This window comes from Lithobates pipiens, unplaced genomic scaffold, assembly GCF_037356315.1.
Source record: "Lithobates pipiens isolate NorthernLeopardFrog02 unplaced genomic scaffold, aLitPip1_a1.2 Scaffold_16, whole genome shotgun sequence".
NCBI classification, from domain to species: Eukaryota; Metazoa; Chordata; class Amphibia; order Anura; family Ranidae; genus Lithobates; species Lithobates pipiens.
In genome coordinates, this window is record NW_027507748.1 from 360,584,676 (window position 1) to 360,600,228 (window position 15,553).

The window sequence follows — 15,553 nt, forward strand, 5'->3', positions numbered from 1 at the left end:
TGATTGGATAGATCCCATGAAAGGTGTCAGGCTTAACCTAGATGCAATGCATACATACCTACATGTTTTTTTGGACCAAGGCAATATTGTGGATTATAACTGTTATATTATGGTGATTTTTTATTATGGAGGGTAATACTATTCTATATTCTATTTATACTTTTAACTTGTAAATTATATGGATACATGATTTATGTTATGTTCCATTATTGCATGTATTGTCTGCCATGTACCTACTCAACCATGGAAAACAAATAAATACTTGTTCATGTTTTACTTTGAGTCCTTTGATTGGCCACAATATACACACCTCATTTAAAGTCCTGACCCTCTTTCTTTATACACCTTATAGGAGGTGATTTCCACATGGTCATGCCCCCCAGTGATGACAGATCTAACTCTTGCCTCCACCATGGACTCCCTGTATCTTACTGATGTCTGGCGCCTGTTTCATCCAGCTGGCAGAGAATATATATTTTTTCCTCCTCCCCACATAAAACCCTTAATAGAATAGACTACATCTTCAGCACTGACAGTCTCCTCTCACAAACAACAGAGGTCCATGATATTGCCATCTCAGATCATGCCCCAATATCTGTCTCGCTTGAAGATCCTATCTCCCAAAACAACCCCCGCATATGGCGTTTCCCTACTTTTCTCTCTTAACAATATCTAATTTAAAACCTACATGGGGTCAGCCTGGGAGGAATACACAGCTGACAATTCTCCTCACAAGGACAGCCTAACAATTCTCCTCACAAGCAAAGCCTTCCTTAGAGGCCTGATTATTTCTTATGCCAACTCTTATAGGAAACAGGCCATGTCAAATTACCATAAAGCAAGCTCCCACCTTTATTTAGCACATCGGTCTCTAGCCTCTAGTAATACCCATGAAAATAGATCCCAATGGCAGGCAGCTAAATGCACCTTTGACTCCTGGGCAGACAAGCTAGAATTGATTAAACACGCTCATATGGAAGACACCCTTCATACATTTGGTAACAAATCAGGTAAATTATTGGCCAGACTATGTAGAGGCCCCCATCGCCCCACCTTCCTCACCTCTCTGTGGGACTCCAAAGTCAATTCCCCAAGAAGTTAATAGAGTTATACTCCAATATTACACTTCACTATATGCTCATGAACCCTTAAATAAACACCACAAATTCCTCTTCCCAACTTAACCACCTGAACTTGCCCATCTCAAAGTCAGAACTATCCAAACCCATCAATTACTTAGCCCCCAACAAGGCCCTGATGGCTTCACGAGTGAATTCTTCAAAACAATTCAGGACATTGCTACACCCCCTCTTTTAGAAGTTTACAGTGGGATATGGGCAAGCACCGCTTTCCTGCTTAGTGGTATCTCCCCTAAGCCTAATATAGGCATGGGTGTATTTCTGACCAATTTGGACATTCACTAGCCACTGGGTTCATAAATGAAGGGACAGATGGATGGATGTGGTTCATTGGGGAGTTTTTACCCAAATTTGTGCCGCCCATTTCCATTGGCCCTTTTTTGGTTGTCAAAACATTGTGATGTGGTACACAACCATCCACTGTTTTTGTGTATGAAGGCAATGTCCATACATGCATTTTGATACACATCCTTTCTCCAATTATTTCTTACCCATTGGACATTCACTAGCCACAGGGTTATAAATAAAGGGACAGATGGAAGAGTGGTAATATTGCAGTTCACTGGAGTTTTTTTTACCTAAATTTGTGCCGCACATCCCCCTTTCTGGTTGTCTGTCATACTTCATGGTGTGCTATATGCAATGGTGCCCCATCTGTTTTTTACAGATGGGAGCACATCATATATGAATGGGTTTTGCAATATATATTATAGTTGTGGGTCAATTGTCTTTTCTGTCTCTTTATGTTTTGTGCTATTTTCCCCATTTCTATGTCAAGAGAATCTCCCCCATCCATTGATATGTTCAGTATCTCACAAAAGTGAGTACACCCCTCACATTTTTTCTGTAAATATTTTGTTGTATCATTTCATGTGACAACAAAGAAGTAATGACACTTTGCCACAATGAAAATATCCAAATTGTGCCCAGATTTTCAATATTTTGTGTGGTCACCATTATTTTCCACCACTGCCTTTACCCTCTTGGGCATGGAGTTCACCAAAGCTTCACAGGTTGCCACTGGAGTCCGCTTCCACTCCTACATGATGACATCTTGGAGCTGGTTAATGTTAGATACCTTGCGCTCCTCCACCTGATGCCCCACAGATGCTGAATATGGTTTAGGTCTGGAGACATGCATACTGCCCTGCAACTAAGTCTCTGAAAGGAGGGGATCATGCTCTGCTTCAGTATGTCACAGTACATGTTGGCATTCATGGTCCCCTCAATGAACTATAGCTCCCCAGTGCTGACAGCACTCATGCAGCCCCAGACCATGACACTCCCATCAACATGCTTGACTGTAGGCAAGACACACTTATCCTTGTACTCTTCACCTGGTTGCCGCCATATACGCTTGACACCATCTGAACCAAATAAGTTTATCTTGGTCTCATCAGACCACAGGACATGGTTCCAGTAATCCATGTCCTTAGTCTGCTGGTCTTCAGCAAACTGTTTGCGGGCTTTCTTGTGCATCATCTTTAGAAGAGGCTTCCTTCTGGGACAACAGCCATGCAGACCAATTTGATGCTGGGTGCCGTCTATGGTCTGAGCACTTACTGGCTGACCCCCCCACCCCTTCAACCTTTGCAGCAATGCTGGCATCACTCATGTGTCTATTTCCCAAAGACAACCTCTGGATATGACATTGGGCACGTGCACTCAACTTCTTTGGTCAACCATGGTGAGACCTGTTCTGAGTGGAACCTGTCCTGTTAAACCACTGTATAGTCTTGGCCACCATGCTGCAGCTCAGTTTCAGGGTCTTTGCAATCTTCTTATAGCCTAGACCATCTTTATGTAGAGCAACAATTCTCTTTTTTTTAGATCCTCAGAGAGTTCTTTGCCATGAAGTGCCATGTTGAACTTCCAGTGACCAGTATGAGAGAGTGAGAGCGATAACACCAAATCAAACACACCTGCTCCCCATTCACACCTGAGACCTTGTAACACTAATGAGTCACATGACACCGGGGAGGGAAAATGGCTAATTGGGCCCAATTTGGACATTTTCACTTAGGGGTGTACTCACTTTTGTTGCCAGCGGTTTAGAAATGAATGGCTGTTTGTTGAGTTATTTTGAAGGGGCAGCAAATGTACACTGTTATGCAAGCTGTACACTCACTACTTTACATTGTAGCAAAGTGTCATTTCTTCAGTGTTGTCACATGAAAAGATATAATAAAATATTTACAAAAATGGGAGGGCGTGTACTCACTTTTTTGAGATATGTGCTTATATGTATCCATTGTTGTTTATATCAGGGTGGGAGAGGATACTGGCATCTACTGGTTAATTTTTTTTGAGTATAAGGACAGAAGTATAATGTTTTTATATATCATTTATATTTAGTCTTTATAGAACAACACTTTGGGGTTTATTTACTAAAGGCAAATTCACTTTGCACTACAAGTGCACTTGGAAATGCAGTCGCTGTAAATCTGAGGGGGACATGTATGGAAAATAAAAAAAACAGCATTTTTGCTTGTATAGGATTGGATAATAGAATCAGAAGATCTTCCCCTCAGATCTAAAACAACTGCGCTTCCAAGTGCACTTGCAATGCAAAGTGGATTTACCTTTAGTAAATAAACCCCTTTGTCGTGTAAGAGCACATATACATTTTTGGTTATTTGTTCCTTTTGTTTATATGTGTTATATATTCATGGGTCTTTTTTTCACGTCTAGTCTATGTAACAGGACATCTGCAATTAGTACCTGGTGACACCTGTTATAGGTGGAACTATATAAGAACTTTCTTGCTAACATATCTTTGTAATGACTAAGCGCATGTGAAGTGTGCAAAATGCGTATACCCAGCATTCTGTTTTTTGTCGTTTCTGGGATGTCCAAATAAAAAGGGATTTTGATCTATAGTGGTGTGCAGCCATTTCTTCTAAATTCATTGTGTCTGGAGGCGAGCCAAAGCGAGCACCTACTGGATCATTAGGCTTCCTGGTCTCACCTGGAGCGGCCGGGTGTGTCTTTTTCCATCTAAACAACAATTTGGCCAAGAAGCCCCATGAATATTGCAGAAAAAAGGAACAGAAAAACTCTGAAATCGAATTTGCTGTCAGTGATTTATTCTTTGAAAAGGTAAGAAGCTGAACTGCCTGCAACCTCAGTCAGAAAATCTACGAGATCCAATAAGGGTATCCCAGCTGGACTCGTGTCATATATAGTTCATTGATTCCCCCAGACAAAGCCAGCATTCTGGGAAGAAATGTTATGCGTTTATAAGAAGCAAATGTCTATTAAAGCTGCTGATGAATACATGACAGCTCTCAACCAAAAACAAGCTTGGGATCTTACAGAATGCAAAGGTGTAACTTTACCAATGGAAACAAATTACCTAAATTTGGAAAAAAATTAAGCATTGTATACATGGGTAGTTTTTTTTTTTTTTGTGTTCAACCCAGTTGGTTGAATGCAAAAATATAGATCCCTGCATCCATAAGTGAAATGAATGCAGGGATCTATCCCGCTGTTCTATTTTATTCTTACAGCAGGGCAGACCCCCCCCCCCCCCCCCGCAAGAATACACTGCTCGAGTGCAGGAATTGTCTATAAACACTGGTCAATTGCTGGTTTCCCAGCATGACCGTTCCACGGTTCTAACAACCAGCTTATGTTCAACAAACAGTGGTACACACAGATGGAAATTTGGCCAGTTTCTGCTGAACCGGCTGATTTTCAGTGTTTAATACTAACGGAATGATTTGATTACAGCCCCATTAGATGAATTGTTGACATTTGATATACTGACTGCTGGACCATCACAAAAAGGTTCAATAGCCAAAATAAAAAATAAAAATATCAGTGGAATTCCACTCAGGGATTTATTTGGTTTTGTATCATTAGCATAGAGAGGCTACACATTTTTATGAGCAATGGTTATTTCAAGATATGGTTGGATAATGAGTGCACATGCTGTTCCAGCACAGGGACTCTACGTTCCTTCTTCATTTCTGCATAGATGTGATTTTTCATGGGGTATCCTGCAGCATTTTTATCACTATGCATCTGTATAGTGCTAATTTATAACATTTGTTGGTATAAATGCATCTTTCTTCTTTCATTTTTTTTTTTATATAATTGCACCTGGCAATTTTTTATTTTTTTTTGCCTGTTCAGTGTTTGCATTTGTGCGACATCCATTCTTCCTCTGTACGCCCACAGCCCGCCATCTCTTACAGCTTCACCAGCTGCTTTTTCCTGTTCCTCTCCCTTATGTATAGACTCATCTCCTGTATCTAATATTCACAGAACCTCAAGCTTATTCTGTACAAATAAAACAACATTCTTTGCCTAGAGCCTTAGATCATACTGGGGAAAAGCCAGCCTTTCAGGAATGAGTTAACAACATTTGTTCAGAGCTACACGGTACTCAGAGGAAAAGTGGTGTAATGTTCAAGGTGTTACCGAGACAGTTATGTATGAAGGAATGGCAGGTGTATTGGCATGGATCTCAAGTTTCGTGCAGCCTTCACAAATCCATCTAGGGTCATTGCCAATGCCTGGCACAGGCACAGCGAAAAAGCTGCGAGTGAACAATTTTGTCATATTTGCACCCACTCTTGCATATTTCGAAAAGTTCTGTAATAAAGCAAGGAGTCTAAATGTATAAAGGCCATACCTTTTGTGAATACAAGCACGATTAATCAGTGGATTGAACAGATTGGGGGTGTCAGAAGTTATGCCAAGTTTTGCATGAGTTGCATCGTTAAGCTAATCAAAAGAGATGCTGGCTGAGAACACTTGAAGGCATATGCATCTTGTAATAGAGCTTTCTAGAGTACTAACCACTTTCTTACAGAATTCTTAATTATGCACATCCCTGGAGCCATTAGTGTAAGGAATGCTTAACCTGAGTGGGTCTAGACAGTTAAGGGCTCAATTGTCAAAATGTCTTACAGGGTTGTTATTGTGGGTGGAGTTGTAGTTGCATATGTTATAATTGTTAGGTTGGTATTTTTGGGGATGAGTTCTAGTGGTAAAACTGGCATCAACTGACTAGTGAGCAGACGTTTTCTATGATCAAGGAATCAAAGCTGTACACTTGCCTATAAAAAATCTTTTTATTGTAATATTTTAGTTCAGTTCATTTAACTATTTAGCTACTTTAACTGGTAATAGTGCAGTCATGCAATGCTGTACCTAAACAAAATTGATATAATTGTTACACACAAATAGAGCTTTCTTTTTGTGGTATTTGATCACCGTTGTGTTTTAAATTTTTTATTATAGAAACATGAAAAAAAGAAAAAAAATGCTAATTTTTGATATAAAACAAATCCAAGACAAAAAAATCTTCATACATTTAGGCCAAAATGTATTCTGCTACATAAAGCTGGCCATACATTATACAATTTTCTTCTATAGATTTCCTTTAGATTTACCAAAACCATATAAGGTCAAATCTAAACACTTTCAATTTGTGTGCAATCTGGCAGGCCCTTCTACTACGCAGTTGAAGGTAAATCTAAAGGAAATTGAATAAGAAAGTTGTATGGCCAGCTTAACTTTGGTAAAAGATAAAATCCCAATAAGTGTATATTGATAGGTTTGCGTCTACAAGCTATGGTGTGTGTGTGTGTGTGTGTGTGTGTGTGTGTATGTATGTATGTATGTATGTGTGTGTGTGTATATATATATATATATATATATATATATATATATATATATATATATATATATATATATATATATATATATATATATATATATATATATATATATATAAAATTATATGATTTTTTTTTTCTATACTAGTAATGGCAGTGATCAGCAGCTTATAGTGAGATTGTGATAGTGCGGTGGGCAATCAGTGGGAAATTAGGGCACATAATCATGCAACCACATGCAAGCTAATTTATGTGTGTCTGCAGTTTTATTTATTTTTTATTTTTTTATGAGCCTACGTGGAAGTTTACATATCAATGTTCACATTGCACTTGCTACTACCAGTAAATTACTAACAAAATAAAGATCCATATGACAGTGACTGATTGCCTAACAAAAACAATATTGCTTAAACAGTGCTTCCATGTATCCCACTTTATCCCTAGCAGAGACCCACACCCTGGAATTCATAAATAGACAGTAGATGAAAGTGGGCAGATTCCGTGAGTAGCCTTGATGGGAAAACTAGTCTCTTAACATTTCCATCAGGCTCCACCCACTGTCCAGGTTGGGCCCCATGGCATTGGTTGCAAGGATGCTGGCAGCCTGTGCTCTGGCAACCAACAAAACAAATCACAAATCCCCCCCCCCCCCCCGATAACTCTGTTTCTGTACACCAACTTGGTCTTGATTACCTCTAGTTTTGTTATCTATGAACTGGCAGTAATTCTTTTTGAATTTGTCACACCATAGCAATACAATGTGACACAAATATAAATTATCTGAATCTGTCCTACTATCGAAACACACTGTGCACATGTTAGTGCATTGTGGTACATTCAATCAAAGGCACCCTAAGGCAATGCATACATGTCATGAAACAAAATGCACAGTGACAGGCTATACTGCTGCATATTTGTGTTTTTTTGGGCATTCGTGCACTTTGGCAGCCCATCCATTTGAATGGGTTGCCTTACCACAACGCACAATAGCATCTGTGTGCTAAGGCAACAGAATATTTGAGTTTAAATGGCCCTAAGTGTGGAAATACATCTAGGGACACAGTAGCTTGTAAATCTTTGTGTTATCCCTAACTCTTTTCTGGTAAATCAGGTCATTTGTCTGTGTAAAATCCTCCAACCAGTAGCTTGATGATTTGACAGCCCCCCTGTGACGATAATACAATTAAATAAAAAAGTAAAAAGAAGTAAATGGATTCACTATTAAAAAAAAAAAAACAACATTACACACAAGACACCCACACACATATCATATGTATACATTTAGTACATATGTCTCTCTATTACACTAATTGCATAATTAACACTCCAAAGAAAGTGTTACATACACACTTGAAACACATTAACTGTATATTTACTGTTTTGCCTGCCAAAGGATTTATAATCAGACAGGTGACACACATAGGCAGCCTATGCATTAGTCTTTTTTTTTTTTTTTCGCTCAACCAATGGGTTGAATGAAAAAAAATGGCCTGATTCCCCCACCCACGTACTCATGTGAATGGAGGAATCACTCCTGCTGAGTAGTGTTGAGCGAACCCCAACTGTAAAATTCGGGTTCGTACCGATCTTTTGGCTTTTTGGGTCCCGAACAATTGACTGTATGTTCGGATTCGGGTCCGGTGTTTGGCAATGTAATGGCACATTTTAAAAAGCCCTGCAGCAGCCAATCAACATTCATTTAACTGGTGTGCCCTTAGAAGCCATCACAGCCATGCCTACTAATGGCATGGCTGTGATTGGCCAGTGCAGCATGTGACCCAGCCTCTATTTAAGCTAGAGGCACACAGCACAGCACGTCACTCTGCTTTAGACAGTGTAGGGAAAGGTTCCTGTCTGCTGTTAGGGAGAGATTTTACACTGCACTGAGAGAAAAGATAGACAGTGTAAGACAAGGTTCCTGTTGGTGCTTTGAGGGAGAGAGAATTATCTAGGAGTCCAGATTCAGAAATCTATTCTAAAAACTCAGCGATCTACATAGATTTACCTGGTTGGATTGCAGTGCACAGACTTTTTACACTGCCATGAGCCCAGTGCCAGAGAAAATATAACTTTTATCTGCAAGCTCAGTGCACTGCATATGTTACTGTGACATACACCCTGTACATACTCTGGGTGTATTCTGCTATTGCAAAAACACCCATTTAGTGCAAAAAAACAAAAAACTTTGCAGTGTTTTCTGCATATGTGAAGGTGTGTGTTGCACAATTTATATATTTTTCTTCTATTGTTCTATTAAAAAAAAAAAAAATTTTTAGTGCAAAAACAATTTTTTTTTAATAGCATTTTTGCCATTTCTGCAGCTCTAAGATACATGTTTACATACTCTGGGTGTATTCTGCTATTGCAAAAACACCCATTTAGTGCAATATCCTAAATTTGGAAAATATGAGGAGTATTTATCCATTAAATTGAATATTTTTTTCCAGAAAGGGCGTATTCTGGGGCATTCCCACCATATGTGTGGCACCGTGCCGTTGAGTTTCCGAGGTTCTTAACCACTTCCCACCCGGCCAATGCACATATACGGCCGGGTGGGAGCCGCCTACTCCTGATAGGACGTTCAGGAACGTCATTCAGGAGTAGCGGGATCGCGCGCGCGCCCGCGCAGCGGCGTGATCCCGATGCGTCCGTGTCACCCGGACACGGCGCATCTCAGATCGGCAGGAGGGCTCTGTGATTGGCCCTCCTGATCACATGACGGCCGTGTCTAATCACGGCCGTCATGTGATATAAACAAACAGCCGGTTGCTAGGCAATCGGCTCCTCCTCTCCTCACACAGAAGTCATCGCTGTGGAGAGGAGAGCAGATCGCTGCAGCCGGCTGCTGATCAGTGAGTATGAGCTGCTTTTTACAGCTTTTTACTCACTGATCACCAGTCTAGTGTACACAGTAAACACACCACACAGTAAACACATCACACAGTATAAACACAATGTCCCCACACATGTCCCCAAAACATACATGTCCCCAAATAATAAAAACACATGTCCCTAATAATAAAAACATGTCCCCCACATATGTCCCACTAAAATCACATGTCCCAATGATTATCTGCACACATATGTACGTGATCACCTGCACACATATGTACATGATCATTTGCGTACATATGTCCGTGATCACACAAACCAATTATTATACACTTAACGGATTTTTTTTTACCAAAAACATGTAGTAGAATACATTTTGGCTTAAATTTATGACAAAATTTGATTTTATTGGATTTTTATTGAAGTAGAAAAAAGAAAATATTGTTTTTTTTTTCCAAATTTCCGCTTTTTTGCGCTTATATCGCAAAAAAGAAAAAACGGAGTCGTGAATAAATACCACCAAAATAAAGCTCTATTTGTGCGAACAAAATGATAAAAATTTCATTTGGGTACAGTGTAGCATGACCGCGCAATTGTCACTGAAAGCGCTAGAGCGCTGAAAGCTGAAAATTGGGCTGGGAAGGAAGGGGGCGAAAGTGCCCTGTATTGAAGTGGTTAATCACTTCCTGTACCTCTTCTTCTGAGAAGGGGGCCTCCAGTGTATATATATATATATATATATATATATCTTATTTTAAGTTCTTTCCCTATCCACATTTGTTTGCAGAGCACTTGCCATGCTCTTAACAACATTTTTTGGCATTTGCAGCTCTCTAGCCCTTTCCATTACTTTTTTAGAGCCATTTTAGTCCTCAAAGGTTCAGGTCCCCATTGACTTCAATGGGGTTCGGGGGCAAGTTCGGTCCCGAACCTGAACTTTTTTCCAAAGTTCGGCCGAACCCGTCGAACCCGAACATCCAGGAGTCCGCTCAACTCTACTGCTGAGCTATTGTATTGTGATGGAGAACAGACTTTCCTGCCATCAGAATACACTGATCAGCACTGCCAGCTATAGCTGGTGAGATTAGTACAACCATCTTGCCCATACATGGATCAAAATTTGTCTGGTTTCGTGCTACAGTTGCTGATGATTTAAATTTCACCATTTAAAAAAAAAAATCACCAATTTTGCAGGGAAACATGTGCATTGATTTTTTATTTTTTTTTCCCAAAGTGCTTGCAAAGCATTGAACTTGTGATTATTGGATCATGGGTGCAATGCCAGGCTTCTGCAGACTCTTTCTTCAGAAGAGGTATTGGATTTCAGTTAGAGAGCTGGAAGAAGTGGCAATTGAGTATGAGTGTGCTGATTATTGTGATTGCATTCCATTGAGAAATACATCTGCCTGCTGTGATGGTGTCCCTCGTCCCCACAACTCTTGCCCGTTGGTTGTGGGGGTCTGCGGGTGGGGGGCTTATCGGAATATGGAAGCCCCTTTAACAAGCGGACCCTGAGATCCCGGTCCCCCCTGTGTGAATTGGTAATGGGGTACAAAAGTACCCCTTCCATTTCACAAAAAGTGTCAAAGATGTTAAAGACAAGAGACGGTTTTTGACAATTCCTTTATTAATTTCTTCTTCTTTCCCTGTTTCTTCCATATTCTTTCTTCTGGTCTTCCTTCGGTGTTCTTCTTCCTCCGCTTCTTCATCTTCATCTTCATCTTCTCGTCCGGCACCTTCTTCTCCAATTCGTCCTCCACACGATCCACCTCAGTGGGAGTTTTCTGCTATATGACGCTTCTGTTCAGGTGACAGTTCTTATATAATGGAGGGCGGGGCCACCCGATTACCCCACCCCCTCTGACACACGGGGACTTCCCTATGGCTTTCCCTGTGTTGTCAGATAGGGCAGGGTCACCCGTTTACGTAAATGGGTGACCCTGCCCCCTCTGACAATGCAGAGAAGAAGAAGGCGGATGAGAAGACCGGAGGAAGACCAGAAGAAAGGAGATGGAAGAAGAAGCGGGGAAAGAAGAAGAAATTAATAAAGGAATGTGGGGATGAGGTCTTTCTCCCCATCAATATGGGGATAAGGTGCTTTGAGGGCATGTAGCCTGTATGGTTCAGGAGGGGGGGCGCTCTCTCGTTCCCCCCCTCTTTTCCTTACTTGCCTGGATAAGATTCTCATATGGATTTGTGGGGGGACCTCCACACCTTTTTGGCACTGGGTTCCCTTTTAAAATCCATACCAGACCCTTCATGTCTGGTATGGCTTTTGAGGGGGACCCCTACTTTGTTTTAAAAAATAAAAATAAAAATTGACACAGAGTTCCCCTTAATATCCATACCAGACCTGAAGGGCCTGGTATGGAATTTGGGGGACACCCAGGCAATTTTAAAAAAAAAATTTGGTTTGGGGTTCTCCTAAATATTAATACCAGACTCAGCGGGCCTGGTAATGGACTGGGGGGGGGGGACCCATGCCATTTTTTTTCAATGACTTTTAACTGTATTGCTGGAAACCCGACAATTCATTATAGCAGTGAGTAGTTTTTAATTGACTTTTTTTTCTTTTAGAAATGTAATTTTGTGCAGGGACTGTTCTAAACACAGGAACATTTTTCCACTTTACAGGCATATTATAGACACCCCCCAGGTACGAAATTTAAAGGAATATTTCACTTTTATTGTTTCACTTTAAGCATTATTAAAATCACTGCTCCGTTTTTTGTTTTTTGTTTTTGTTTTTTTTTGCTTTCATACATGTCCACTGGGGAAGGACCCAGGTCCCCAAACACTTTTTATGACAATAACTTGCATATTAACCTTTAAAGTGGTTGTAAACCCTTTCAGACCACTTTTACCTACGAGTAAGCCTAGATTAAGGCTTACCTGTAGGTGCAAGAAACATCTCCTAAACCTACACGGTTTAGGAGATATTTGCAAAATACACGCACCACTGTCTATGACACATGTGCAGCGCTGTCTACGGTGTGCAGGTGCACTGAGCATGCCACTGCTAACGGGGATCATGCCATTAGTGGCGGCTCCAGCGTGCATGAGTGGGAGTGATGTCATTGCAGCCCTGACCAGTCACAGCGCCGGAGCCGCGATACCCAAAAGTCACTCTGGAATAGATGACGTGTCAGAGGAGAACGAGGGTCGCTTGGGGGGCTTCCATCTCAGGTAAGTTATTCATAATGAGCTAGTATGCTATGCATACTAGCTCATTATGCCTTTGCCTTGCAGGGTCTTTTTTTTTTTTTTTTTTTTTTTATTTGGCTTTGCTTCCTCTTTAAAATTAGCACTTTTGATTTTTCACATTCGTGTCCCATAGATTTTAACGGTGTGCACGTGTTCGGACAAATTTTCTGCCTGTTCGCCTGTTCTGCTGCGAACCAAACTGGGGAGTGTTCGGCTCACCCCTATCCATCAGCAGTAGGATTGACTAAAGTTGCAATGACTCCAAGGGCCAAATGGGCTGCCCATACCCCCAGGACATTGTAGATCATTCTTTTGCACAAAACCTCCACCTTCCTTGACCTTGGACGCCCTTGAAATGATTTCCCCAGCCCGTCTTGCTGACATCCGTCGTAATGGTGGACCAACTCAATGTCCCTGCAAAGTCACCAAGTCTATCAAGACACTTTGGTGAAGGTCCTCAGGGACCTGGCACCACAACCTGTTCTATTAATTTACGAATGTACTGAACTGGGAATTACATCTTCCGAAGGGAAGATGTTATTTTTGTGAGCATGAGGAAATTGTCAGGCAGTGGATGTACAAACATCCAAGCATGGACATGTGTGATTGCAGACAACCATCACTTATCTTGCAACATTTTGCCTAGACCCCTAAATGGGACAACCTGGTTCTCACTGCAAGAGTCTGACATCACAATAACTTTGAGGATCCAGTAAAACACTGAATGCCTTCTGGATCTGTGATTTTAAGAGGATTGACTGGGTGCTACTCCAGGCTTTCCTAGTTACTTTAGCCTATCGAAAAGCCCTTGGCTCTCTCAACTTTGATGTCTGAACTTACTCTGACAGGCCCTTTTACATCTCAACTTCCCGCCCTTTGAAAGGAACTCCTACTTCCCTCCTGTTATTCCCCAGATTGCTGTCTCTAGTTTGTTTCCAAAGAAGGCCTTCCCATCAAAGGGAATCTTACACAAACTGGGGATACATCCACAGCCACATTTTCTTACAGTGATTAGCCATCACTGAAAGTAGCATAGCTATCGTTACAACAACTGATGGTGTCTAAGGCTGCCTTGCTTAGGAAGTCAGCAGACATCCATAGTACCTCTTGGTTATAGCGTTCTCAGTGTTTTGAATCCACACCTTGATCACATTTTCCACTCAGGTTAACGCAACCACTAATTTACACGCTGCTCCTGCCACCTGGTAAACCTTCCTTTGGTCCAGATTGATCCTCCTATCCATGATGTTATTGAAAACAGCTGAATCCTTCTTTGGGAGCATGACATTTTTTAGCCAGTCGTATAACCACTGCATCCACCACTATCAGCGTATCAAAGGTAGCCACAAAGGGTAACATACCCAGTCTGCACATCAAAATCTCTTTCTGTCTTACCCATCCTTAAGCAGACAAGCATTTAAACTCTTCCATAAATAAAATATAGGACAGATGAGGGGAAATCTTTCAATGAGGACAAATGGTTGGGTGACAAGTATCAAAGGGGGACACTTTTCCTCACTTTGGGGAGATTTCCTCTAACTTCCTGTTGTGTTGCTAAGACAGGAAGTGAGAGGATATCTTCTCAGTGGTATAAAGACAGCAAAAAATATCCTGAGAATTGAATCCAGTCCTACTTTATCTAAAATGTAAAAAAAATTGTTTGGGCTATAAATGCATTTTAATATAATAGTAGTTTTGTATAGAATAGCATAATATTAAATAGTTGAAGTAGTAAACCTTGCCTTTGCTTTTAGGCATAGTTATTTATTCTACTCAGATTCAGCATAGATCAATTTACAAATGTGATGATTGTGTTTTGTTTGCATGTACTAATAATGATGTTAATGTATTTTTATCAAAAAATCATTTTGATAAACATTCATGTTGCAGAATATAAAATTATCAATACTATTTCATAATTCTATAGATTCTCTGCTTTCAAAAAATAAATGATTCGGTGCATCTCTAACAAATTGACTTTATTTGTGGTTTCCCTTTAAGTTTCAAAAAACATTTCACTTTCCCATTTATTAACCAATTAGTATTCTGCAAAATAGCTTTTTGATTTTGTAAAGTACAGCAAAAAGAATCTGAATAAAGTATACAAGTAATATGTTTCTAAGAAGACAGTTTTGTTATGTAATGTTTGCTATATTCCAGGAATCATTACAAATGGCTAAATATCTATTATTGATGAGGTAGGAGATCTAGGACAGCAGGCGAGTGTGTATATATAATATACTCTATTGTTGGGTACACTCTGCTTTTTCCTAGCCTCTGGGAAGATCACAAAATAAGTTATGGGTAATGTGGGAGTGGAACAAGTGCATAATTTAAAACTGTAAGCTCATACAGACAGGACTCTCACTCTTACAGTATACTGCAATTGCTTATGTTATACAATTGCACAGTTTGTACATTTCAGATATTTTTATATACAGTATTTGTATTACTTGCCCCTGTCTTTAATCTTGATTTGTACAGCTTCATGGAAGATGATGACAATAAAAATGATATGGCATATAAAACTAATTAATAGGGAACATTTTACAGAGCAATTTTCCCAGTGAAAGTGCGTGTACATTTCCTCTATGCAAATAGGGGCAAAAAAATAAAATAAATGTTATTAGGCTATTTCCTTAGCTGGTAGAATGCTATCCATTGGTTGATATTGAAAATACTTCATTTGACCACTAGAAGGAGCTAAGTATCATAGGAAATTTCAGTGATACTTAGTGCCATCTAGTACCT